This window comes from Pelodiscus sinensis, chromosome 6 (assembly GCF_052426305.1).
Source record: "Pelodiscus sinensis isolate ZL-2025 chromosome 6, ASM5242630v1, whole genome shotgun sequence".
Taxonomy (NCBI): domain Eukaryota; kingdom Metazoa; phylum Chordata; order Testudines; family Trionychidae; genus Pelodiscus; species Pelodiscus sinensis.
This window is the reverse complement of record NC_143057.1, coordinates 75,076,591-75,101,714: the sequence shown is the minus strand read 5'-3', so window position 1 is coordinate 75,101,714 and position 25,124 is coordinate 75,076,591. Positions and strand designations below refer to the sequence as shown.

Genomic DNA, 25,124 nt, shown 5'->3' with positions numbered 1-25,124 from the left:
GGCAATGCTCCTCCTAATGCAACCAATATGCCATTAGCCTTCTTGGCTACAAGGGCACACTGTTGACTCATATTCAGCTTCTCATCCACTGTAATATCCAGGTCCTTTTCTGCTGAACTGCTTCCTAGTCAGTCAGTCCCCAGCCTGTAACAATACTTGGGATTCTTCCATTCCAAGTACAGGACTCTGCATTTATCCTTGTTGAACCTCATCAGATTTCTTTTGTCCCAATCCTCTAATCTGTCTAGGTCACTCTGGACCTGTCCCTACCCTCCAACATATCTACCTCTCTTCCTATTTTATTGTCATCTGTCAACTTGCTGAGGATACAATCCATCCCCTCATCCAGGTAATTAATGAAGTTGTTGAATAAAACTGGTGCTAGAACCTATCCTTGGGGCACTCCACTTGAAACCGATTGCCAACCAGACAACAAGCCGTTGATCACTACCCGTTGGGCCCAACAATCTAGCCAGCTTTCTATCCACCTTATACAGGCAGTCCCCGGGTTACATACAAGATAGGGACTGTAGGTTTGTTCTTAAGTTGAATTTGTATGTAAGTCGGAACTGGTACATATTGTAGGGGAAACTCTAGCCAAACATTTCTCCAGAGCTCAGTTTTATTCTCCCACACCTCACTTCCCTCAGTCCTTTATTCTCAAGCTGAGGTGTCTGCTGAGAAAAGCCGCTCCGCGTCTCCCTGGTCTGCTGGGGGGGAGGGGGGGGTGCTAGCTTCACATCTCCCTGGTCTGCTGGGGGGAAGCAGCTAGTGCGGGGTTGCCTCACTCCATTTGTAAGTAGGGATCCGATGTAAGTCGGATCTATGTAACCCGGGGATTGCCTGTAGTCCATTTATCCAATCCATATTTCCTTAATTTGCTGGCAGGAATATTGTGGGAGACCATATCCAAAGCTTTGCTAAAGTCAAAGACCCTTCTGCAAACAACTTTTAGAAACAAACTTCAGTTTTCATTAAACTTAATCAGACTACATAAACAGATCCACAAGGCATTCTCCTCTCTGACAAGCAAAAGAACAGGGATAAAATTCTATTCAATTATGTGGGCGCAAAACTGAAATAACTGCGTTGCCATCAGCTGAGTCACTCTGTAGTTACATGAGTGTAACTGAGAGTAAAATCTGTCCCAGGAGCTCAGAAAATGGATTATCTAATTTTAGGATGCTTCCTAAAATTGTGCCCCATGTGTATGTTTGGATGGAGAGGAGGGGGAAGTGAGGTGTGGAGAGGGGTATGGAATGGTGGAGAATAGATAGTAGAGAATGCAGTGTAACCAACCTTGGGCAGCCTATATTTGGTTATTAAACAATGGTATATTTTTTCCCTATGTCCTGCCAAATTATCTAACCTAAGTGTATTTCATTTGGAGATAAAAATGTGGCCCTATTTCTCCAAACAAATGTCCAATTAATATCCTTCAATTGTTGGCATCTCTAACAGCATGAACTTGTCCCCATGTGTCCTGTGATCAGCTTGACTGAGCCAAGAAGGTTATTAACCTTTTAGCATGGAATCCAATGCAAAGGTCATTGGCATACTATTCTAAGTCTACTATGTCAGAAAATGTTGTTGACTAGCAGAAACTGAATTATCCATATAACACTATAAAAAGAAGTTTGTGGATGATTACTGGACATCAGTATATCATTGTTTTTATTTGTTACTTAGATAAAAGGGAAGGAATATTATCACATGTTGTCAGAGTTACCAGGCCTTACAGATTAATCTGATAGGTGCGAAGGGGCAGGATCGAGAAGCAGCTCTTGGACTGGTTCCAAGCAGCTCTCGGACTGGTTCCAACTGCTCCAGTTGTTCTTCCTTTCACTGCTTTGTTTTGAGAATCACTTATTCTTTTTCTTCCCTTTACTCACTGTACACTTCTGGAACAATGCCTGCAAAGGGAGGGGAGGTAGGCAGGAGGAGAAAGGATGTTAAGAATGCAGAAAGACTGAACTTAGATAGTAACTCTTCTTTCCAAAGCTCAGTTATCTGACCCTAAATTAAGACTACCTGCACCTTCTTGCACTCACTGTCCCACAGAAAGACTACTTTGAATGCTGCATTAAATCTAGAGGACCGCATATGAAACAAGAGGATATCTGATACAGTGTTTCGAGCAGAGATTCAGGATACAGCCTTCTGAATTTTGTTCCTGCCTCAGTTAATTCACTTGCTGAAAGTAAGTGAATTAAGTCCTTTATATCTTGGTCTACACATCATAAAAAATCAGTACAATAATACCTCACAGAGAAGTCAGGAGGTTTAATAAATCTCTAAGATAAAGGCTCATAGGGCTCAGTTCAGCAAGGTGCCTGATCACATGCATAGTCCCACTGCAATGAATGGAGTATCCAGGTATTTAAAGTAGTGCACAAGCCTGAGCCTATGACAGGTGCAATTAAAGCTAGCCTACTATATGGTGGTGGCAGTAGTTGCCATCAGATTTAAAATTAGACAAAACAGACTTGGAAAAAGGTTTTATACTTACAGTCAGGTTTTCAAAAAGGCCTCCAACATTTTACAGGCAAATATACACAAACCTATTTAGAAGGTTCAGTCTGAACATGTGCCATCTGGACTGCTGTTTATGCATTTAGAAACTTTAGTCATGGTAGGCTTGAAAATTAAATAACACTAACAGATTCACCACAATCTATGGACCCTCATTAAAAACACCAAAAAGAACCCTTATAAAAAGTAAAAGATCCTGTTTGTCTCTTTTAGAAACCACAGAAAATGTTGTTATACACAACAATACCAATATATTATTGGTCAGATTATCAGCTGATGTATATGGGCCAATGTATATAAGCTAAGTATTTGGCCCATTCCCAGCGTATCTGACACCTGGATGCATTTGATTCTGATCTAGAATATGAAGGAGGCTATGATACATCATGAGCTGAGAAGACATCTAGTATGTAGAGGGACAAAAGAAGGACCCATTGTTTTCCATGTGTCAAACAGGACCAAAGACTATTCAAAGCTGTCAAGGAGGAACTGGAACTACAGTATTTTATCACAGAGACAAGGTATGGTATCTGTTCTCTCTTCTAAAAATCAGTGTAGTTAAACAAGATAGAAACAGGCATTGAAGTTATTTCAAAGATCTCTTGTACTGGCTGTTTGTACGTAAATTGACTGTCAAACTCCAGCAACTGTTGAAAGGAAAATCATACTTGCAGGGAAACAAGATCCTGTGAGATATTTTAAAAATTGAGAAAACTCCTATTGTTGTTTATGGTCTTTGGATCAAGGTCAGATTGCAATTTCCTATCTTGAATACTATAACTGAGCAATATATAACAGCTTACAGATTATAAAATTTTATTCAGACCATGTATTTGGTAGGGGAAAAATGATACTTTCAGTATATATTGAATTATAAAGTAGTTCTGATTTTAAAACTTATCTGAGATTGTTCTACTCTCTTGCTTGAATGATCTAAACTAGCTTGAGTAAAATGTTCCTGATTTTAGTTTTGTATTTAAATAATTAATATTATAATAATATAAGACATGATTTTTCATATCATAAGAAACACCTCTTCAGGTATTCTCATTAAATAATTAACAAAATGAAATTCAATTTCTGTAACCTTCATCAAATGAAAAAATGGCGTATTTAAACACACATACTCTCTCTCTCTCTCTCTCTCTCTCTCTCTCTCTCTCTCTCAGGGGGTCAGGTTCATTACCCACATTTCCTAGTAATTAGCAAATCATTTGCAGGATATCCCATTCCAGCAAACCTAACAAGAAATCCTTAATAGCTGAACGAAAATCAGTCTAGTCAACTCATATTTCAGAACGGAGTTTAAATGATCTGTTAGAGCCTTGAAGAGGACCCATGGCCTAATTTGTTTTCCAGGGAGCTGTGCCTTCTCAGCTCCCTTTTAAGTCAATGGAGATGGCATGTGCTCCCAACCTTTCAATTAGGCCACTGGAGTTTTGCAAACAAGTTTTGCTGACTCTGGAGATCGAGGCTGAAGGTCGAGGCTTAACAAGAAAAATCAATATACTAAAGGCTAAGTCTACGAGTCTTTTGCAATCATGCAACATTAAACAAATTTCAAGCACACAAAGATGTGTAGCTTTGATATTGTTCTTTTAATTGCCATTCCAGTCATTCAAGAATAGAGAGTTGACATGTGACTATCAAATAGTTGGTCAAGAGAGCCAGCTGATTCAACTAAAGAAGCTCTGTGAGGTTAGAGGTCCCTTGGTTCAATTACCATCTCTCTTTACAAAATTAATGGCCAAAACACTGCACAATGAAATGCTCCTCTATATCTGTTGTATTTATCTGAGACCAAAAAAACATGTGCTATGAAATAAGAGGTGTATATCACTTTAGCAAAAGAGAGCTCCACTCTTGCTTTCCTATTTCATCACGTTAGATCTGAAATCTAATGGCTATATTGGGCTTGGGGTTTTTTGGGTGAGGATGAGGGGGGGCTAAAATAGAACCAATATCCACATTCCTTATGCAGCAAATAGTGCACAACTGAGCAATGCATGTCAGGTCTGCACTGCAAACAATTTAGAATGATCTAATATTAAGGTGCAGAATTTCATCAAAACTTAGTCAGATGGCTCCAGTTTCACAAATGCTTTATATTTGTGTGAGGAAAAGCATATTCTGACTGGGGGAAAAAATGGAAACAAATAGTTTGTCCAGATGAACTCTATATCAACCTCACTTGGCTGCTTGAACAGGTGACTACTAGCGATGATGAAGACAATAATGATTAGATTATTTAAATTTTTCAAAGAACTACACATCCACTAATACACAACACAGCCATGCAAAGTTCTATTCCTCATAACCATGCACCTGAGCTGTATTATTTTTCTCATTCATTAACAGATCAGTATCAGTATCATTCATCAGTATCAGTGTTGGGGGGGGGGTGGCTTTACCCTGCCTCTGGAACTGTAGTTGGGTACGTCATGGACAAAGTGACCAAACCCCTCAGAGATGTCTAGAGAGTTGGCAGGAAATACTGCCTGTATGTCCTGCTACTGTTTCTCCTTTCTCCTTTGACAGGTGTCTGGAATTGCTGTGAGAGAAGGGACAACACATATGGAAGGAAAGGGAACCTACTTTCAATGCTGGGATACAGCAGCCTGAGTCTGAGCTTGGAGTTGGGGAATAGGCCTCGAAGGCAACCTGAACATGTGTTTTTATGAGCCTGCACATGTGAGAATCTGCCAAGGGGAAAAAGGTGCCTTAAATGAGGATGAAGGAGCCAGGGCTGGAGGGGCAGAGAAAACAGAATTCCTCGGAGTCATGCAGAGTTTATGTGATACTCCCACTGCCTGCTTTTTTGCAGTGACACGGGGGTTCTGTTCATGTTAGTATAAAGAAGTGTGCTGCAGTGATTCCTGGATGAACTCCTGCCTCCCTTGAACTTGAAAGAATATGAAATATCCTGGGAGAGAGGTAAGCTTCCTATCAGACACCTCACACTCTATTAACTGCAAACAATCAGGCTCCAGTGCTGCTGCTTGTTTGTGTTCACCTTAGGGTGGCTGACATCTCCTACATTGGCAGATCTTTTACTTCCTTAACTTGTTTATGAACCACATGGGTTCTATTCCTGCAATTCACAGCCAAGGATTATTCTTGGAAGAGTTAACTTGGCAGTCATTCCTGTGGAAGAACTAACCACTTTGTGTGTGTGTATCTTTCTTGTATTGAAAGCACCGGATGGAACATAATGATACAATAAACCTCTGTCACAGATACAATGAAAGCCTCAAGTCTGAATTCTCTGCCAACATGAGCTGTCTTTATTTTTTTGGAAATGGAAGGCAAAAAGAAAACCTGGCATCCTTAAACAATTTTGTAAGTTCACAAAGTGCAGAGCCAGTGTATGTCTGGAAAAGTCCCTCTTTCCCAACTGCAAAGTCTATATAAGGGATAAGGCACAGTTATAGGGAAACTCCGGGATTGCTTCCTTCTTGTGTTGTGACAGGTGGATAAGCCCCACAGCAGGGGTATGGGAAGGAGGCATGGTTATGTCCTTGTCACACCAACACCCTTAGCTCCGCTGGCCCACAGATCTAGGAGTTCTCTGGAGTCTTTCCACCATCCGAAAAATAGATTTCTATTTTCAGCAAGGTGGAGAGAGGTAGTTCATGCTATTAGAAGGAGCAGAATGTAACTGAGCGATGATTCCCACAGAAATGGATATTGGCTGTGACACATGATTGTCAATGAATACAGTAGAAAAAAACCCATAAATTGCAGAAAAAACACTCAAATTCCCATTTCTTGAAGATGTCTGACTCAATTCTGAGCCTTTAGCAAAATGTTAAAAAACTCAATATAACCTGTACAATCAAAGACACTGAATGATGGGACAGGTTGGCTCTCACTGGTCCAGCACCCTTGGGACCTGACCAGTACCGAATGAGGGAATTTGCCAGACCAGGGGAATTCAGTTTCAGACCCTTTGCTGATGAACTCCAGGCTCTCCTGGGTCCATCAGCAGACCCATTTGGCTCAGCTCTGGCTCTGCCCCTTCACCCAGCTGCCAGTCTGACTGGGCTCTTTTGCCGGCCTGGGGCTGCAGGACACAGGATTCCTGTCCCTGGGCCACCGGCCCTGCCCAGGCTCTGCTGATGGTCCAGCCCCACCACTGGGCTCTGTGCCTTGGAGGAGGCACTGCTGCTGGTCCGCCCCAGCCCTGGCCACCACATTCCTTGCCCATGGTCAACCACTGCTACTGGTCTGACCCCAGCCCCAGCCACTGGGTTCCCTGTCCCAAGTGCCAGGCTCCCACCTCTTCTTCCACCTGCCAGCCCCCAATCCCACTCCTGGCTGCTGCACTAGCGCTCCCCAGCCACTAGCGCTCCCCAGTCCAAGGGCTCTCTTGTCTGGCAACATCTGTAGTCCAGTAGAGAATCTTCCATATGGTATAGGACTTCAATGACTCTGGCCATCTCACTGCCCCTGAAAGGAGCTTACTATAGAAAGGGATGTGGCTATGGAGTATATTATCCATATGATTCATAGTTGCCTGGCTTAAAGAAGCTACAAGTGGCTGTAAGAAGGAAGATGTGCTTTGAGCCCTGGCCTCTGTTCTATACGTAGGCTTTTATACCGCATTCATTACCACTTATCTGAGCTCCTTCCAGTAGCACATTAAGTAATGTGATTAACATCTGTCACCTGTTGTTTGTTCTCTTGCCTTCTCCCAGCGGGAGAAACATTTGCAGTGGAGTAATTTGTTTTGCTAAGGTTTATTTCAGTACACTTGTTGCTATGTGTATATATTACAAAAGGCACGGTCAAAAGAAATGCATAGAACACTTGGAGAAGAATATGGCGAGGATTGTAATGGACCTTAGTTCCTGTAGGAGTTGATGCCACATTGTGGACTGCCCCCTGAGAAAATTTTGTCTCCTGTACAGAATAGCGTTACTGTTATTGTAGTGTGCTCTACTGTGCCAGAGGAGCAAAATTGTTGACCACAGTCTTCGTCCCAGAGATTCAGACAACCTTTTACATATTTGAAATTCTATGGGAAGCCAGTGTAAAGAGTGGAAGACAGGTGGAATGTGCTCATGATAGCCTGTGTCACTGTGGAGATGTGCTGCAGCATTTTGTACTAGTTTGAATTTCCGAAATGCTAAAGGCTTCATACTCCTTATATTGTATTGCTATAGTCCAGCTGAGATGTAACAAAGGCATGAATAAAGGAGGCCAATTTTTCTTCATATACAAGGAATGAACGGAGTCTCCTAGCCAATTGGACATAGTCTATGGACATGGCTATTGTGATATGTGTGTTTAATGTCAGAGAGGAATCCAAGAGTACTTCTAGTCCATGCACTGAATTTAAAAATTGCAGACACAAGCCTTCAACCAATGAAGACAACATCCTGGCTGCAAACTCCTCAAAATACTTTCATCTGCTTACCTATATTTTGCTCTACCATGGTGTGAACAATGGGTTAGCTAGTTGTATTTTTTGTAAATACTGTAGGCACCCTTTTCTATACGATTATCATCATGCTGTCTGCGAGGTGGGGGCAAAGAGTAAACTCAATTTTGGATGGTTTTACAAATCTCCAATACAGCAGAAATGAATCTAACTCAATTGCTGGTCCTTAATGAACAGTACACTGTACCCACAGCTGCATGTCTATTTCTGACACAATTAGTGCCATACATAATCCAGACTGACCAAGTTTAGGGGGCTCATGTCATTAAAGAAATCTAAAAATGAATAAAAGCCTACCTATGAACTGAGGGGAGACACTGACTAAGACAGAAGCTGTAGGGCTACAGATCATCTCACCAATACCCGCTGCTGTGGCATCTTAACAGAAAGCCCATTATTTCAAAATATAATGAGCTCGCTATTCCGACATACTTGTAAACCTCATTCCATGAGGCATAATGGACGTTTTGGAATAGTGAGTTATTTTGAAATTTGGTGCTGTGTAATCAGCCCCAAATTATTAAATAAGCTATTATGAAATAAGATCAAAATAAGATAGAAAATTTACATAGCTCAAATTGTGAATCTTATTTTGATCTACGGTCCAGTGTAGATGCACCCTGGATGTTGACAAAGCAGACAGTGCCAGACTAGAAACGTTCAACCTGTATCAGAATGTCTAATTGACTAACTGCACAAGTGAAAAAATTATTTCATATTTTCCCACTTGGAATTTATTTACCTTACTTCCACTCGCATTTCTGCATATATTCCTCTGCTTTATGACAATTTACCCATAATACTAATGAGAAGAAGGACCCAATACTGCATGTTGAAAGATCTTGTGATAGCAATGCAAATGAAGACAAATGTAGGTGACACAAACAACCCCACTAGAATTTCAAAAACAAGTGGATCATACATCATCCCAAGCTGTAGAAGACAATCTACATGAAGGCAACAACATGATATTTTTTTCTAGGCCTTTCCCTGGCTGCTAAGGTCAGACCACAGGAATTTATGATACTCGTAAATGTTTTTTTCTTATTAGTGACGGGGAAGGAGCCACCACTTGGTCTCTTGCAAAACTGAGGGTCATCAGTGAGAACAAAAGTTCTATTTTCTGGGACCGTGCTGACGCAAAAGGCTTGGCATATGAAAGAAATCACAAGCAGAAGACCCAGAGGGAGATGAGGAAAATGAGTAAAGCATGGAAAAAATGGGATTAAAGCAAATATCTGGCTATACTTTCATCCAGGGATAACTTGAAAATTCTTAATAACTTGTTTATGGTGTTTCTTTGTATTTAAAGTTACAGGGATTTATTCTGATAAAGCTCATCGGCAAGTGACTAATTTAACTCACATAAGTAGACCCAATGAACAGAAAAGTACTATTCACATGAGAAAAGTGAAATCTAGAGAAACTGTTTGCCTCTCCCTGTACTGAGTGTCGTGACCAGATACATTAAAACACTGTCAGTCTCCATGAAAATGGAAACATTTACAGAAGAGTCTTTTCCAGTTCTTTGAGATGACTCAACATATCCATTTTGCTGTGTATTATTGTGAAGACTTCAAGCAGTAACTAGAAACAGACTTCTATATTTAATGCCAGGAAGTCAAGACAACTAACATGCCACAACAAAATTACTGAAAAGGGATTTCCAAGAACACACTGTATGCAATCCCAGGATCCCTGTACTAAATTCTGTGTCCCTTGGGTAATTGCAATAAACAAAATACGTTTTTGATTCTTGTATCTTTGAGTCTTGAATCTTAGTAAATACCCTTCAAAATGCTTTTATGTATATCTTTGCATTTGGAAATATTAACCTAGTTATAACCTACTTTCACTTCATTCAGTCAGAGTAAAGCAAGAAGCAAACTCTGAAGATATTTTGTTTGTGAAATAGGAAATATTAGCCTTCTTAACTGTTTAATTTGAACATTTTCAGAATCTGAAAGAACACTAGCCCTGATTTTCCTCTGCCTTTCACTTGGGTTTGTCTACACTAGAGCTTTTAACTCGATTTAATTGATTACCAGGTAATTCGTTAGTTAACCCATTTGTAGACGTGTCTGAATACGTTTTCATGTTGCCAAAAATCATAAGCCATTTCCTTACCAACCTCAAATCATGAGAGTTCTAACAATAATAAACGTGGGGTTCCTTTTGTTTGCTTTCAGTTTACTCAAGGCATGTTTTCATTTCTGGATTTCAGGATTTTTCAATCTTCCCCTCCCCCGCCCCCACAGTCGTGCGGGCTACTAACTGTTTTTTAACTCCATGAGCTAGACATTTTAAAATAATAAAACAAAACAAACACTGCAAAAAACAGTTGTATCTGTTCACATGATGGTTTGACTGACTGAAACACCTTAATACCAGTGCAACTGAACGCACAGTAGTGGGGTTGCATTAAATCAGTTTAAAAAGACTGTTCTGGTTAAATTAGTTAATTGGTGCAAATACTGTGGGTACATAAGCCCCCATTAGGAGAAACATCCCTGTGTCCACTCTGCTTTTCTTTTCTATTGGAGCTCTGCATATTCTCATTATCCATATAGATTTTCAATCCTTCTTTGACAATACAATGTTCTTAGTCTCAGTGGTATCTCATGTTCAAAAAGCTAATTGTGAATTATATAAACCAGATGATTTCTTATCAATTTTGAAACTGTTTTTCACTCTGGGTATGTCCTCCCCTAAAAGTCAAAGTGAAACTCATGGGATACAAACTGAAACTGCTGATTTTTGCTAATTTTAGGACTATTATATGATTTCTTGATCTCTGTTCTCGGTGCATCCAGTTCAGTTCCACGAGCATCGTGCCTAAGTTTTAGAACAATCACTACAATTTAAACCCAAAGGGGAGAAAAACCACCTTACTTTCAATCCAGTTATTTTGGATGGAAAGCTGTTGTTCTCTCACTACCCTTCAGTGCTGCATTTAGAAAAGATTAATTCAAACTGTAAAATTAAAATGTGATGAGTGACAGTTCCCAGAAAAACAGCTGCTGCATTAGATTTTCATCATTGCAAGACAGATCAGCTGAATTTCTAGCCACTTTTTTTTCCCACTGGCACTGAGCCTCATAGATTAGAATTATTGTTTTTCTGCTAGCTATATTCTAACCCATTGGCTGACTTCATGAGCAAAGAGATTTAATGGAGTACAAATTGGGGACTATTCTCAGGCCATTTTGAGTGAAATTTTGTCCTCAGTAATACCTTGCTCATTGATTGAGAGGCTATCTGTGATATAGTGAAACCAGGTAATAACAGCTATTCTACAAAATCACCCTACACTGCTTAAAGCATGTTCTACTGTGTTCTCATTTTTAAACAATGTAATATGGAGTTCACAAAATCCTCTATCCAGATCAAAACAGTGACAGTAGTGTTTGTGTTGGCAACATTAGCAGTTGGGAAGTAATATTTAGACCTTGTTTTGTAATCAAGCTTTTCCCATTTTTGATGATGATAAGAGGCTGCTTAAAATGCATTCTGTGCAGTTGAGAGACTCAACCTGGTACCAGTAACACACTAAGCTGATGTACACACAATGAATTATGGTGTATATAGGAAGTAAGATCTTGTAAAAAGACTTGGAATTGAGTGGGTAGAAAGACAGGTGACAACAGTAAATAAATAGATACTATAAACATAGGTTTTACCAGATAATTATGGGGCAGAAAATAATCCATGTAACTCTGGACCAAATTCACTTACAACCCACTGGACATTTTTTATTGAAAAAAAAATAGTTTACTTTTATAGCGTATCACTTGTGTTCATCAGTCCTATACCCACAAGGACTGATCCTGAATGGGGAATCTCTGTCAAGCTACTATGGGTCTCTCCAAAGCCCTGTTCAGCTCTTCATGATCTTTGAAAGCCCCCCTCCTTTCTCTGTCCCCCAACATCTCCACTAGCTCCTGAGAATCCCAGTAATCTCTGTTTTATCCCTCACCAGGTTCATAATGATAAGAGAAGATGGCAGTAAATAGAAAAACTGATGAATGTGAATGGTATCGTCTTCTAAGTCTCATGTAGCTCAAACAATTTATTCAGGATAAATTGTGGTCTCTACTAGTTTTTCCAAAAATGGGATTTGTCTAAGGTGGGGTGCTATTAAAGTTTGTCAATTTGCTTACACTTTATGGGATTTCTATCTAGAAGGAATCTCTAAAAATGGGCAGAAAACAGGGCCATTAATGAAAGTAGTTAACATGACTCAGAAAATTCAATCATTGTCTGAAAATCTATTGGGCTAAATTTAGCAACTAAATGCAGTAATAAACAGAGGAATTGTAATCTTGCTCGAAGAAATGGGTAGCAACTCTATAGTTAAGGTTACATTGAAATTAATGAGAAATTTGAGAGGCACTGATTTGACCGTTTTAATGTTACAGATAACATAATATATCTCAGATTATTTACCATAAGCTCAGTTGCAAAATCCAAGTTGTAACTAATAATAATCAGTAATCAGTAAGTTAAGTCTATAGTTGATCTGGTCAACACAGATTGTTGTTTTGTTTGCCCTTGAAGTTATGATATAGACATTGCAAAACCAAGTAACTTATTTCTATCATTTTTAATTAAAAATATAAAGATAGAAAATTAAAGAATCTATAGAATATATTAAGTCTGCTGGGGGGTAACAAAGCAACAAATTTGATCTCATTTTTCCTTTTTACTATATTTCTTCTTTTTTTTTTTTAAACAAACCAACAAGCACTTTTCTCCTAAAATTAACTGTAATTGAAAGGTTAAAATGGAAGTCTTTATATTGTCAGCAAACTCTCTTGGAGATAAATCCTGAAATAAAGGTGCTAACAGTGGTATTTTCACTTATTGCCAACCTAGGAATCCCGTTAGACTCTTAAGTTTGTGAATATGAGTCACCAGCCTGTTTTATATATAGACAACAGGCAAGAATCCCATGAGAGATTAATATATTAGTAAAGCAACAAATCCTTTGAAATAGCCCTATAGCTTGGCAGGGGGAATGATGCTAGACATCTGAGAAAAGTGAATTTTTTTGTTGTATCCAAAAGGTAATCACTTTTAAGCTCTATGTAACTGAATATCATATATGTATTGCAAGTGAATAAGTATTTTGTTGATAAAAATACTATCCACTAATGGAAGTAGATCTAACCTAACAAAGTAATATATTCCTTTAATTGTCTAATATGTGATACCCAATGAGGACAAGCCACCTAACAAATAACCTGCATTACTCTCCCCTCTAAAGCATGCATCCCTGAGGGCATACCAGACCACTGTAATTTGACAGGATTGCCAAGAGTGGTATTTCCAGAAGTCATTATTTAACATTTATATTGTGGCAGTACCTACAGACCAACCATGTCAGATCTGATTACGCCAAACAGTGTGCAAACATATTGACAGTCCCCGCCACAAAAGAGCTAACCATCTAAAAGTTGTGTTTTTATGAAAACTCCTGTGAGGTAATTAGTTTTAATGTTGCTTACAAATTATGGCTCTTGAGCAGGGTGGAATGAAGGTAATTGCAGCCTCCTTTATTTAATAACAAAGGGTCCCCCAATGGCTCTTCAGGAGGTATTGGTTGCTTCTGAAAACTGAAGAAATTGGTAAAATGAGCAATGGGTAGGGGAGGGAAAAGTGGTGCACAGAGTTCTGGCAGTGTTGTTGGAAAACCAGGAGGGGAATTGTAATAAGGAAAACAATCCATCAATGTGAGAAAAGTGCTGCCATGTAAAAACTGAAGTACTTAATATGTTTCAGTTCACCTTCTCAAGCTTAAACTGCTATAGTCTGAACCTCTATAATCCAGACTTTTCTCATCTGGCAACATACATGATCCGGAAACCCTGGATGCCTGGGATTGGAGAACTAACAGGGAAAAGGTGGGGCCTCCAGAGCTTCTGGAGCACCACAAATAGCTTATTTTGCAGCATTCATGCTCGAGGGGGAGTGGGCGCAGGGATAAGGGGGCGCTCAGAGGAAGAGGTGGGACAGCTGTAGAGCTTTATGGACTGGGGCCAGGAGCCTATAGCCAGAGGCAGTGAATTCAGCCCTACACCTAACAGTGCAGACCAGGAGCCCACCACCTGCCCTGGGGCTTCATCCCTGGATCCCAACTGCAGGGTTCCACAATTATCTTGCCTCTTACCCTGAGCTCCTGCCTGTCTCTGTTCCATGAATGCCTCTGTTGCTACTGGAGCAGAGCCCTGCAGCCACCAGCAGCAAAGAGGCTGGCATTGTCCTCCCCTGGTCCAGAAAATTCCCTGGTTCAGTATCAGTCAGGTCCCAAGGTTGCCAGACCAGGGAGGTTTAACCTGTATCACAATTGATTGCAAAACTTTTGTAAATGAAAACAACTCAAATGTAGCAGCCATTACTATGGACAGAAGCATTTGTAGAAAAATAGATGCTCTAGCTGTGGGACTTTGAGCACCCTGTAATTGACAGCTTGTAACTTATAAGATGTTTATTTCCTTCATGCTATAATGTTGAATAAAATAAGACAGGGGCAACACAATAAGAAGTGATCCACAATGGGGAATGGAGAGCTTGGGGTATATAATGGGTCAAAGAAACCTTCTGCTGTAAGGTCATCAGTTCAAATCCAGGTCAGTAGTTACCCAAAAGTGTTGTTACCATTTCATTGCTGTTCAGTGAAACATGCTTACTAGCCTCAGTGTTGCACACAGTAGGCTAGTATGCCAGGATAATGCCTTTGCCATGCCTCAGCTGTCTGGCTGAGACTGCCTCTGGGTTATGTGGACAATGGGCTATAGAAAACTAATAGAACACATTATATTTCTATGTGGTGAAAGAGATTTCTCTCTCCCACCTCAGCCTGTTACTAACAAGTCCCTCCCACTGGGTGAAACCGATTGTTACATTGGCATAAAACTTATCTAGCAGTAGGGAAGCAGGCCTTGTTGGAACTCCAATTCAGCGCGCTTTTGGGGGGGGGGGAACACAACATTAGATAACTCAGTCCTATTTAACTACCGAACTTTGGTGGGGCAGTTGCCTCTGTCTGGTACCTTTTACGCACAATGATTTTTTTTAATTGCTGTTCTCTTGTGAGGGTCATTTGAGTCCAAGTGCAACAACAAAGCACACAGTTTCCCAGTTTTGATGCCTTCTGGCGATCTGAGTTTCAAATGTCTAATCTGGAACAAAGGCAGTGCAGGAAAACAGGGTGACTCAGTGTCTGAAGCAGCCTACCAGACAGCTAGTAAATAAGAGCTGAACAGACTTATCTGACTTTAGGAGCCTACACAATGATTTTAGTTGTGCAATTGGAGTTCTCCCTATTGCAGTGTGTGAACTTGCTGAAAATTGGAATAATTTAGTAATTGTGGGAAATCTTTGTAATTTAATATTTTTTTATTTCTGTTTAGGCCCCAGCTCATGTTCCAATGTGGGGAAGAGGAATTCTGTGGGGGATTTTGCTTATGGAGTTTCTTCTGCATTTTCCTATTGGCGGGTGGAATTTTTCATATAAGAAAGTGAGAGTGTAGGCCACTGTCACAGGCTGGACTGAACCATTTAAAAGGGAATGCTTCAGTTCACCTGTGCCTCATTAACAACTGTGATTGGGCTTGATAGAGGACAAATGTTCTCTATAAAGAGGCAGAAAGGAACAGGAAATTGTGACTAAAGAAAGCTGCAGAGAGCAGGAGATGCTGACTGGGAGAATCCAGAGCCAGAACTCTAGCTAGGAAGGGCTCCGAGTAGTGTCTTGTGAAGAGCAGTTTGGGACAGAAAAAGAGTTGTGTTAGGAGAAGATGCCAGGTTTGTTATTAAACCACCTGCAAGTACAGGTGATGGTAGCCATGATAAAAACAATGTGGAGTTCTTAATGTGTCTAGAAGAAGGAAAACTGAATAAGAGTGCTGGTGAGCCATCCTTCATCATGAGGTAGTGCCCAGGATGTAGTTCATGGGTGGGCAATAATTTTCACAGGAGGCCACTTAATGAATTTTGGTACATAGTCACAGGCTGGCTCCACTCTCAGAAGAGGCTGGGCCTGGGGCAAAAAGTGTGGGGCCTAGGGACTAGCCTCTAGAGTTGTCTGGGGCCGGAGGTTTTGAATTAAAAACACAACAAAGGGCTCTCAGCTCTTGCCCCCACTGCTACTACATTGCTTGACAGCCATTTGGGGGTTGCTGCAGCTATTTAAAGGGCTCACAGCTTCAGCCCATGCCAGAACAGCACTGTGGCCATGAGCCATTTAAATAGGCTCCTGCTGCCTGAGCCTCCACCTGGAAATTTGGTGGTACGAGCAACAGGATATAAATAGAAAGTGGCCAGATGCAGAATGTGGGCCAGATCAAAGTGTTAGGCAGCCAGAACTGGATCCTGGGCTGCTTCTTGCCCAAGTCTTATGCAGTTGGTGCTGTTAGAACCACAAATGGCATGGATGCACATGGGCTCCATCCTCATGGAAGCCTTCTGCCTCTACCCCACTTTAGCCATGCCCAAACTCTCAAACCCATACTATGGGCCACATCTGTTATCTGTGCGGGCTGCGCTGTGGGAAAATGGATCATCTTTCCTTTCCTATTGTATTTCTATGAGGTCAATAGGGGAACAATATGCATCTCTGTAATGCCAGCCTGCTCATTGCGTGCCCCCATATATTGTATGACTTCTTAGATCCACACATCCATCCAGTGCAACAATAGGGGTTGTTACTGAATGTGGCTCACTCCCCCAATTTTCCAGGATGTATTAGAGCTTCCAATTGTTATCATTTCAGCTTTTCCTACAAAAAGTATGTGTGTGGGGGGGGGGAGGAATGTGCATTTATATGATGATTTTGTCCTCATAATTAGTATTGGAAAAAGTTTCTTGTCACTAATGTGAAAATTAATATAATCATATTCATGCAAAGCTATAATTTTTTAAAATAATAGAGTACCACGAATGAAACAATTTCTAATTAGTCAATTGCTGCATTCCAGGACAATGATAATAAAACATATCACTTGTATAGTGCTGTTCATTTGTAGACCGAACATCTTACAAAAGGAGGCCAGTGTCAGCATCCCCATTTGATAGATGGAGAAACTGTGTGAGAAATAGCTTGCCCAAGATCTTAGAGAGACAAGGTGGGTGAGGTAAAATCTTTTATTGGACCAAGTTATGTTGGTGAGAGAGACAAGCATTTGAGCCACACAAGGCTCTTCTTCAGGTCACAGTTAACATGTCTCCCTGATAACAGGGCCCAACACAGCAGCAGGCATATTCCCCAAGATCTCTCAGCAGCTCTGGTAACAGAACCCAAATCTTCAGACTCCCAGGCAATTGCTCTAGTCCAGTGATCTCCAACCTTTTTAAGCACAAGATCATGTTATTGAATATAAGTGCAAGCCAGGATCTACCTCACACGCACATACCCTTGCCCTGCCTCCTTTGTGCCCCTTCTCAAAGGCCCCACCCTTGCTTACTCAGTCCTCCCTCAGTCCCCCATCCTTCCTCCCTTTCATCAAGCAGGGGCAGAGGGTTGGAATGCAGACTCTGGTCTTGGGTTAAGGGATTTGGAGTTGCTCTGATCAGAGCCTGGGGCAGGGAGTTGGGGTGAAGGAGGAAGTTCAGGGTACAGGATCTGTAAGGGAGTTTGGGTCAGCTCAGGGCTAGGGCAGAGGTTTGGGGTGCAGGAAAGGTTTATGACTGGAGCAGGAGTTCAGGATGCAGGCTCCAGCTGGACACTGCTTACCACAGGTGGTACAGTGGGGCTAAGGCAGGCTCATCTCTCAAAAGCAGCCTTCAAACGCCCTCCATCCCAGGCCCTATTGTGCCCCCCCTTCATTCTGTGGTGACAAGCTACAGGGTGAGGGAGGAGGCATCCTGACATCAGTGCCTGCTCCTCTTCCTTCCCTGCCCAGCAAGTGCGGGAAGGCAGAGGCAACTCTAAGGCAAAGGGCAGGAGGTGCACAGCAGTGTTGGGAGTAAAGTGCCAGCATTTGATAGCCTCTTGGCCAAACCAGTCAAGATCACCTGTTGGAGGCTCCAAGATCTACCAATAGATCCTGATCTACTGGTTGGTGACCACTGCTGTAGTCTATTCATTAGGACACACAGTTTATAGGGCTTAACAATGGGATTCATTAGGTAACCAAATCCTATTGAAAGTAAATGGTGGTTTAAGCACTCACATAATTAGGATTTCCAAGATGGCTTTGCTCCTTATTTTTAAATTCAGAAAATAAACCATTAAACACTGGTGATGAACCAATGTAAATAATAATTGGATTATGATTACTATTATTACAATTCATTTAATGAGCAATATGTTTAATTTATCATTGCAGAATTATTAATTTGGACATAGCTGTCTCACCTAAACAGCTTTTAGCTATGGGGGCTAGACAGCACTTAAATAGTCTCGACATGTCTATTGTACTTATTGTGCTGCCTTTATGATACAGCTGGGCTCAGTATTTAAAATAGTGAGACATGGAACAAGGCATTAGAAAATATAAAAGTTAATTGAATGAAATAATGATCAGCTTGATCCCGATAAGAAAATACTAGAGGTGTGTCAGAACTGAGAACAGCAGTAGGTAGGTGGGGAATAGATGCGTCTTCTACATCAATACAAAATGTTCTCTGCTATTTTACTTTGCCCCTCAGCACCAGTGCATTGTGCCAAGTGCACATCTGATTTGCATCACAACTAATGGACACGAGTGCAAAAGCTAATTATCAAAGGGATAGCAAAGGTAACCTTAGAATGCTGAGGCTTGTAACAAGGTGAAAGTTTATTGCAGAGGTATTATGTTCATTTTCACTATGCACAGTGTGCATACAAAGGTGATTTTTATTAATATTGCAGTCTTGTCACTCAAGAAATTCAGCCAATTGAATAACTTCAGATTATTCATGAAAACAAGACGTCTTTTAAACAAGCAGTCTAATCAATTCAGTGCTTACAACACACTGGCTAGCTCTGAAAGCCATGCTGCCCTGCACACAGACACTGGCAGGCAAATTAGATTGGAGGGGATTTAAACTAGAGTGAAAGAGTGTTGTTGCAAGGCAGTCTGTTATAGGCTAATGAAGAACAGCTGACAGACTGGGAAATCCATTGGCAGGAAATTCAGAGAGTCAGTGCTGAGTCATCTTCTGCCTTACGTGACAGAAGAGAGCGCACAGCAACAGTTGCTAGACTAGCACACAGCCTAAAAAAAGTGATCAGAAACTTCCAGACAAAACACCTCCCCCTTTCAGAAAGGACAGTCTTGTCTGGCAGTTCACGTAACACCACTTGAACAATTTACTCATGATATTGAAAACCTTACGAAATTGGGAATTTTACACTAAAAATGGCTACGTTTCACACATGGCAACTTGGATATCCTAAAACCACGTGTCATTTGCCACAAGAACACTGTTTTTATGGCTGCAAACTTGGACCTTTTTATTGTTTTCCTTTATAAAAAGAATTATGGAAAGACTGAATTAATAAAACAAGCTAGACTTGAATAGTATACAGCAGAGTTTTAGACTCTAAAAGTTGTAATAGGTGTGAAGTGTGTTTACAAAAGCCCTGTTAAAATGCCGTCTTTTGATTTGCTTTGCTGTCTATGGAACAGCACTATGTAAGGCTTTCAGCACAAAACTCCAAGCTATGCAACTCCTGTAGTTTAGGAGATTGATCTAAACTGAAATTCCAAGCAGTTTGAGAAATTAGTAGAGATTCATAAATCCTTGGACTAAACCAGGGGCAATTTTTTGACTTCTGTATCAAAATCTTTAAAACATCACCATTTTTTGTGTTAAACAAGATGTGGTTTGTTCAGACTGTCGAATTTCACTGAGATTTGGATTTGTGATATAAGGGTTCAAACTACCTTACGTGGACACCAGCTTTATGTAATTAATGGTGGTGCCCAGAACAGGAACAGGATAGATTGGAGCAATTACCCTGGGCCCTGCACTTGAGAGGTGCATACTTCGGGGGAACTCACGGTCCATTGTGGCCTGGGGAGTTAGTGAGGTCCTGGTGCCAGAAGCAGTGAGTGACCTGGCCCTAGTCTGCCCCTCTCCACCTCTTCCCGCCCCTGCTCCATTTCTGTCATGCTGCCACTCCACCCCTACCTCATCTCTTTTCCGCTTCTGCCCTCTCCCCTAAGCACATCAAGGACCAGTGGGGGTGGAGCACGTGTGGGAGAATTGAGGGCGGGTCACTCTCTGCTACTGGCACCAATACCCCAACTAATCCCACAGGCCACCCTGGACCCCAAGTCCCCCTGATGCATAGGGCCCCCCAAAGTGTGGAGCCCAGGTCAGTTTCCCCAGTACAGCCTAAGAACAGGACAGCTCTGAAAATAGAAGCCCAAACATTGTGGAGACCAGGTTCCTGTATAATGGTGGAACACAGGCACTGCAGGTCCATATAACTTGCATCCCATGCTCCCTTGTATGCGAACTGATTAAAAAGTTTGTGTAAATCTCTGGGGAGTGAAACTGCTTAGTTGCCTATAACTCTGTTTGGAGACATTATGTAAACTTCAGCTCCATGACTTGTAGAAAACATTTCATAAAAATCAATTAACAAAACTGTATTACTATTATTACCGTAGTGCTACAAGTACCAGTAATGGACCAGGACCCCATTGTGGTACTATGGCTCAGGATTTCAAAATCTCCATAAAAAGGGCCAAATTCTTCTCTCAAAATACTCAGCCCATCTTCTATTTTATAAATAATTTATATCACTCAGAGGCTGAAATCAACTACAGTTTGAACTTCTCTAGTCTGGCTTCCTCAGGACCTGATTGGTGCTGAACCAGAGCATTTGCTGAACCATGGGAGGTCGGAGGTCAATATTGCCTAGCAGCATTACCAACACTTCCACTGCTTACTGGGCTCTTAGATGACATTTGGTGATAAATTAGAGCTAAATAACAGCACAGAACACTGAGAGCGAGGGCTGGTGGTGCTAAACAAATGTTATGGGACTGCGGGGAAACTTGGCCACACCCATGATAAGTGGGCATCTGGCTCACTAAAATCAGACCGAACCTCGGATATTGCACAGAAGGTGCCAGACTAGATTCAGAGATTCAACCTGTATTTCTCTATATTTTATAGTCCATCTGTTGTCCATAGTTGTGGTAAATAACCTGTAAGGATTGGGTTGTTAAACATAGTGATTTATTTTATTTATGCTACCATCTTTACCCAAGCAGAGCTGGATATTTTCATACAATGCTAACTTTTTCAAAACATGAGTTGGGTTTGATATCTTTTTGGAGCGCCTAACTTGACACAATTTAAAGGAAGAAGCCTGATTTTCCAGAAGCAGGTTCTCAGAACTTCCTGAAAATGAGACTCCTTCAAGGTATCTCGAGCACTCAGAATTTCAGATCCCTAAAATTACTGGTCTGCTTTTGGATATCTTGGCTGTGTATTACAAATGAGTGGGCTGCTTCACAACTAATCTTTCTCTAAACTGAAACAAACTTCTTTAATGTGCAGAATCAGCAACACCTCATCTCCTTTTCTTCTTTTGAATTCCATTCCCTGCTAGACTCCATATACCCACCAACAAGCTAGCCTTCCATCAAGCCTCCAGCTTCCCTGTGGCCTCTCCCTTCTCTAGTCCTTCCTTCACTGGCTCATACAATCATTAAAGGATTTTTCCAATCGGACATTTTTCGGATTGCATTGCCCAACTGCAACTCTCTGCCATGTAAAAACCTTGCTTGAGTTCCAGAACTGGATTCATCTCACATTTTATTGCTCGCCAGAACAAGTAAGAATTAAAACTAGCAATTTTAAGCAGAGGGATAGCCAAAGGCACAATGTATTTTTAAAAATAGATATCATAGTGACCTGGATGACAAAATATGAGAGAAATATCAGAGGGCTAGATGTGAAGAGATAGAAGGGACACAGGGCCTACCTAGAGAATGTAAAAATGACAGCTCCCACAGAGTGGACTAAGGGAGAGGGGTTAAAAAAAGTCTTTCTGACCTGATGAAGAAAGGGGGAGAGAAGAGTTGCAGCTACTTGAAATAGAGGCAGAGGTCTAAGCAGAAATGAGGAAAAAAGGGGCACATGATTAAACATTGTACCTTTACAAATTTGGTTTCCCATTAGTGTCAAATAAAAGAGCTAAGGAGTTCTCAGACTTTCGGATATTGTGGGCCAATTCTTATCAGAGGTTGTCTTGTGGGCAAGTCATGGCCCCATGGTTTGACTCACCTCACATTACATGACATCCATGAAGTAACTACAACAATTGTGTATATAGAGAGATACTATTAGTAAAGCATGTAATACATTTTTGCTGTACACATTGAACCTCTCTAATCTGGCAGCCTTGGGAACTGACGAGTTCCAAAGGAGAGAATTTTCCAGATGAGGGGAGGTCAGTAGTGTCTAGCAGCATTTCCAACACTTCCACTGCTTATTGGGCTGTTAGAGGACATTGAGGGGTTAATTAGAGCTAAATAACAGCACAGAACACAGAGAGTTAGGAGTGGTGGCTGTAAACAAACTTTATGGGACTGCAAGAAACTTGGCCACACCCCTGGAAAGTGGACATCCGGCTAACTAAAATAATTCCGGACAACAGATGTTTCCAGATCAGAGAGTTCTGGACTAGAGAGGTTCAACCTGTATTTAGTTTGATTTAGCATCTGAAAATAATGAGAGCTAGCAGCCTGTGACCTATTGTCTCCATGGATCACATCAGGATGTGCTCCAAGAACCAATAGTGTTCCACTGGCTACCTCTATGAACCTCAGAAATAATCAGTAACATAAAACCCTATTCATCCTGAAATTAGATAATGGACCAGACTTTAATAGTATTTAGGCACTGCTGCACTCAGCTTTGGAATGCCTAACTGATTTAGGAGTCTACATCTTATTTTTCAGAGACATTTTAGGCACTTAGGAGCCCCACCAGGAATCTCATTTAAGAATGAGACTTAGACTGCTAAATATCTACTACAGCAATGCCTAAATACCTTTAAAAATCTAGGCCAAAGTGTTGACTTCTGCATTTATAAGTGCAGCCTGGATCAGAAATTTCAAAAATTTCTAGCATGGTCAAAACTAAGATGCATCAGCTACTGAATGTTACATAAAAAATACCTGCAAATAGTATTGACTGTTTCAGTAACTGAATAGCATTAGCTGAATAATACTTAATAATTGATGAAAACTCCAGAATGCCAACAATCAATCTTAAAGAACTTTATTTTAGAGAAAAATTACATATAAGATTTTCCAGGTATTTTTTCTTCTTACCTTTACTGTAGTGTCCAGGATTTTCTGTTGAGTAATATTCATTCAATGAGTGGTTGGCATGCCAGAGTTTCATCCAACAATTAACAAATGTTCATATAATATTGTTTAGCTGGCCATTCTTCTGCAAATACAGAATGAGTTTCCTAGTCATTATACTTACTTAGTGAAAGGCATGCTATCTAAACAAAAGGATTTAAAATGCAATTATGCTTTGAAAAGTGGGATTGTAAAAATAGATCAGGAAGTCTCCTATATATTACCTACCAAAGACTTCCAGATTGAAATTGCCCGTTTGAAAGTAAAAATGGCTTTCTAACTGCTAGCCTGGCAAGTCAGCCTGGGACTTAATATTCAAGGTGTGTTCTTTTCTTCTCATGTATCATCAGTAATAATTGAATTCCAATTGCAAAATCCTTAACTATTTTGTGGAGAGATGTAAGAGCCTGAAAAGAATCTCGTTTACCTTTGCTTTCACTTCCCTTAATACAACAAAAAATAAAATCAGATCTGCTGTGTAATAAGATTCTGTATTTATATAAGTGCATCAAAACATTTCAAAGAAAAGATCTTCTAAGAGTATAAAGTATGTAGAAAAAATTTGTCTTATTTTTCTGGGCTGAAATTCAAACATTGCATAAACGGACAGGTACACATATGCCAGACCTGCACTGGTGAGCAATATACATCTAATTTGTATAAAATACTCAGAGTTGCTCCCACCTCAGCAGGCTTAGCAAAGCTTCTATTGGTTTGGTTCTGGAAATGCAAATAGAAGACTGAGCCCTAGGTCTATAGAAAGACCTCAAAGATATAAACATCAGCGTTACGGACTGACTGGTCAACTGGACACCATATGAGATTGAAGCTATGTCTACACAGCAGAGTTATTTCAGAATTACTAATGTTATTCTGCAATAATAAACAGTGTGTCTACATAGCAAACCACTCTTTCGAAATAAGGGAAGCTGGAAGACTTCTTACTCCGACTCCTGTAACCCTTACCCTCATGGAATAAGGGCAGTCAAAGGAAGAGTGTTCTTTCTTTGACTTCCTGCTGCGTAGACAGCGCCAAAAGCTGAATTTGAAAAGCTATTTTGACTTCAGCTACATTAACTGTGTAGGTTAAGTTGCATAGCTTAATTCAACTTTAGCCCTACTGTGTCAACATGTCCTGGGAATAACCATTCAGGCAGCAGCACAGGAAACAAAAGCTGTATTATGCCAGTATTGCATCTTAAAGGGAGGCACATCTGCTTATATCTACCCCACCTCACTCTCATCCCCATGCATGGGGCAGCTACTTACAGCAAGAGGCTGGGGTTGCCAGCCCAAGACAAGTGGACCCAGTAGAGCAGCAGCAGAGCTGTGGTCTGTTTTGCTTCTCCCTGCCAGGAGGGGAACATGCTATTTTTAATTCTCCTCCTGCACCCAGAGGGGGGCATGCTGCCAGGCTCACTGTCACTCCCTTCCCCCTCCCTCATTAAGCTTGCAAACTCATGCCAGCACTGAGTAGGAAGTTCAGCTGCTACTGAAACCTGGCCTGGGGTGTCAGCCGCTGGATCTGGCATCAAAAATGTGCTTTGTTCAGAGTTATGGACAACCTTTATTCCCAAGGTGTCCATAACTCTGAGATTCACCTGTACTGCATTAGATCCAGTGCTTTAAGATACGGGGCACAAAGTCCAAAGGGGCTACTCTGGACCTGAGGCTAGAGTAGAAGTTCTGGAGTAGTTACACTGTTGCTGAGTGACCTCCAGGATGCATTCTTTCCAAACCTTAGAGATAGTCAGTGTCCAGCCTATTTACTCAGCCTTGGTGCTGCAGTCAGGATTTGGGGCTAAGTTCTAGCCACTAAAAATCATATAGGA

General features: G+C 40.9%; 1 long non-coding RNA gene across 2 annotated transcripts; it reads right to left on the bottom strand.

Annotated features, from left to right (window-relative positions):
• Positions 1-1,363: 1,363 nt before the first annotated feature.
• LOC142829748 (uncharacterized) lies at positions 1,364-24,678 on the bottom strand. 2 transcript variants are annotated; one of them, XR_012904490.2, is made up of 3 exons: positions 24,562-24,678; positions 23,257-23,377; positions 1,364-1,913 (listed from the first exon to the last, which is right to left on the bottom strand). It is a non-coding gene; the product is annotated as an uncharacterized LOC142829748 (long non-coding RNA). The 2 variants fall into 2 exon arrangements; XR_016349802.1 differs by lacking the exon at positions 1,364-1,913 and adding an exon at positions 13,474-13,590.
• Positions 24,679-25,124: the final 446 nt, after the last annotated feature.